The sequence below is a fragment of the Piliocolobus tephrosceles genome, chromosome 1, assembly GCF_002776525.5.
Source record: "Piliocolobus tephrosceles isolate RC106 chromosome 1, ASM277652v3, whole genome shotgun sequence".
NCBI lineage: Eukaryota > Metazoa > Chordata > Mammalia > Primates > Cercopithecidae > Piliocolobus > Piliocolobus tephrosceles.
Window position 1 is genome coordinate 83,454,637 of NC_045434.1, and position 3,498 is coordinate 83,458,134.

The 3,498-nt window shown below is 40.2% G+C and overlaps 1 pseudogene; it reads right to left on the reverse strand.

Annotated features, from left to right (window-relative positions):
• Window positions 1-530: 530 nt before the first annotated feature.
• Window positions 531-1,014, reverse strand: LOC111536992 (annotated as a pseudogene).
• Between the last annotated feature and the right edge of the window lie 2,484 nt (window positions 1,015-3,498).

Sequence of the window (3,498 nt, forward strand, 5' to 3'; positions counted from 1 at the left end):
TCACTGCAACCTCTGCCTCCCAGGTTCAAACAATTTTCCTACCCCAGCCTCCCGAGCAGCTGGGGCCACTGATGTTCGCCACCATGCCCAGCTAATTTTTTCTGTGTTTTTAGTAGAGACAGGAGTTCACCATGCTGGCCAGGTTGGTCTCGCCTCCTGACCTTGGGTGATCCACTGACCTTGGCCTCCTGAAGTGCTGGGATTATTACAAGCGTAAGCCACTGTGCCCGGCCCAAAAAGGCATTTTAAACAAAAATTCTGACATTTAAAAACTGAAAATATGAGCCCAGGAGTTCAAGGCTGCAATGAACCAATACTGCACATTTGTACTCCTGCCTGGGAGACAGAGTGAGACTTGTCAGTAAGAGAAAAAAAAAAACAAACTGAAAATAGAAAAGAGGGCTTTTACAGTGTTGATGAACTCATCTTAGAGTGCATGATTTATAAATACGTAAATATCCATGTATATTTTCACAGTGATAACTACTGGAAAAATGAGAATGTTAAAAAAGCCAATCTAAACAGAGTCCTTCTCATTCTACCTGCCTCTTTATGTTGGTAATACCAGGAGTCTTAAGAGAGCTGCTGTGGTCTATGTCACATTCATCCCAGCCTCCATTCTAATCCTGTAGCTGATGATAAAAATGTGATCAATCCTCTGGCTTAGCTTTGATGCTTTTTCATTAATTCACTTCTGGTAACAAATTGTGGCAGGTCTTCCACTTTCATCCCACCAGCCATTTCCATCACCTTGTCTAAAAGGGCTTTATTGTAACTGCAGCCCAGGAAGAGGCAGCTGGCCCAGACCATGGAGAGGGACAGCAGCTGGTCCAGGCAGCCACCACCATTGGGCGGGTCATGGTAGTCGGGCAGGTGGAGCAGGATGAATTCCACGAGGGCCTTCCATTGCTTCTCACTCTCTAAGTAGGAGTGAAACTGTTGCATGAAGTTGGCTGCCTGCCGTACCCCTGAGATCAAGTCCTCCACCGCGGTGGCTGCCTCGCCACCGATCATGGTGCCCACCACAGCCAAGGACTGGATAGCCTGCCACCATCAGAAAAATGGATTTTTATTGCACTGATGCAAACAGCTATATTGCCATAAGTTAAGAGTACTCACAAATAATTTCCAAATTCTAGAGGAACCAGGCAGAGAAAAATAAACATCCTCCAAATTTTGTAAATAGTTTAAAATAATTTTCCTTGACTCTGAAAAACAAAACAAGGATCAGCAATATTCAAACAAAAGTCAAAAAATTTGCTTTCACTTTCTGAATGCAGTCCACTTAGTTAATTCTTGTTTTGCTTGATATTTGTGGACATGTTGGTTCTTTATGAGTCCTGTACATTCTTTCTCTATTCCAATGTTAAAACCTTCAAAGCTATTAAAAATTTGCATTTGAGAGCACCTGTTAAAGTCCTTAATATAGCTTGATTATAAACCGTCTTTTGAGAAGGAACAAAACAAGCCAACAATTATCTGCCAATGGCAAAATTCCAGGCTAGTCACAGTTAAAAACAAGACTGACAAAGAAGTTTATTTCCGTGGTTTACAATAACTTTACCCTTAATTATGATTGATAGCACATACTTAGACATTAGCATTTTAGAAATCCCATACAATTTTGGAACATATATTAGTATTATTCACCAAAATATAACTTAAAGAAGATTGGAAATCATTTTGGCAAACTAATGTGACTAAACATGTCAAATAATCCTGTTTACCTCTTTTCTGAATGTTTCAGGGGCCCTCTGAACCATCCAAAATCCAGGCATCAGGAAGGACAATTTCCAGATTGTCGTAAGTTATTTTGCCAAAATGATGACTCAAAAGGCAAACACCTTTCATTAGCCTTTGCTATGACATGAAAGTTCTGTTCAAAGCCAAATTTTACCCTTGCATTAGTTTGTTAATGTTAACCTCAATTAGTTTAAATGAAAGCAATTTGACCAGGAGGTGAAGTCTTTACAAATCTTTTATGACCCTTTTACTAAACAGCAGATTAGTGTCTTAAGACCTCCTTGCTATGCTTTTATTTCAATGCTCAATTTATGAAAAGATCATATAGATACTATGGGAGAAAACAGTGTAGTGCTTCTACCATGCGTTTCATTACAAGGCAACCCAAAGCCAATTGGCTTATTTTGTAATCAGCCCATCCCTGATGACAGTCTCATCTCCCAGTGAGGGGTGGGCATGTTTCCTTATCTTCCAGGTGGCCAAGAGCATGCTTCTCTCATTTATAACTACTATTAGCCATAGGTTACAGTGTATTTTCTACCTAGTTATTACACACCAAAGCTCTCATAATGTGAAGTAATTTCTGATACCCCCAAACTCAAAACCATCAGTGCAAAACAGAACAGAGCCTTCGATTTTGAGAGAGATCCTTTTAAATCCTGGGGTTTCATGAGGAAAACAGAGATTTTTTTCCCCAAATGGGGTCTGTGGTGCCTCCTCTGTTTTTCCCAAGGAGTCCCATGCTACCAGAAGTTATCTTAGGGCCTCTCATGCGTGCATTAAGAGTGGTAAGACAAAAAAAAAAAAAAAAAAAAAAAAAAAATGGAGAAAAATCATTCAGTCGACTGAGAAGAAAAGAGCCTTTTTCCAGAAAAACAAGATCAAAGAAGAAGAGAAAAACATAAAGGCCTTTTAAATATACCTGTAACTTGAATATCCACTTTTAATTAAACTGACTGCTTTTTAAGAAAATCCTTTTAAGTTCCCTTGTTACTTGACTTGAGCCACACCAAGCAGTTAAGATTTTCAGCTTCTGAACTTTACAAAAAATAACCATACAAGTGAAACCAACAAGCCTTTGTCAGGTTATGACTTAACGGCGAGTGTACAAGGTATTTTTAAAGGAGTGATAGGCAGCTTTTGAAACTGTTATTGCAAAATTGTGACTGAGACAGTGAAAGAGATTTGACCCAAACAGCTCCATTTTGTTTCTAGCCCTCAAGCTCTCCTTGCCCATCCCTGGGCGTAAGCTGAACCAGCTTTGGGAAAAGCCAGGTTTACAGTCTATAGTCTAAAACAAAGACGGTAACAGTCACTTCCCAAGGTATACTTTCCTCTTGCCTGGGGACCAGACCAAGAAACTAGCCACAGAATTAGAAACGTGGCCCAGGAGCCATGCAGCTGAAGGCTACAAGATTTTGACCCTCCCTAAAATGCTCTCAAGATCAATGCTTAAGATATTTTGTGAACCCTGCCCTTGATGGATTAGCTGGAGTCATCCAGATTGATAAACTGGCTTGTTTGATTTTTGTGGCCTTCACTCAGGAACTGACATAGCACAAGAAGACAGTCACCATTGTAAAATGGCAGAGACTAAAACAAAGTATTGCCACGTGGTTACAGGTCATGTTCCCAAGGACATGAAACAAGATGGAGGCCTGTATCTAAGATTGTTACTGACAGTTTTGTTGGGCTGGCTTGAACAGCAGGCTTATGGGGTCTTGGGCATGCATCCTAATCTAAGATACTCTTTCT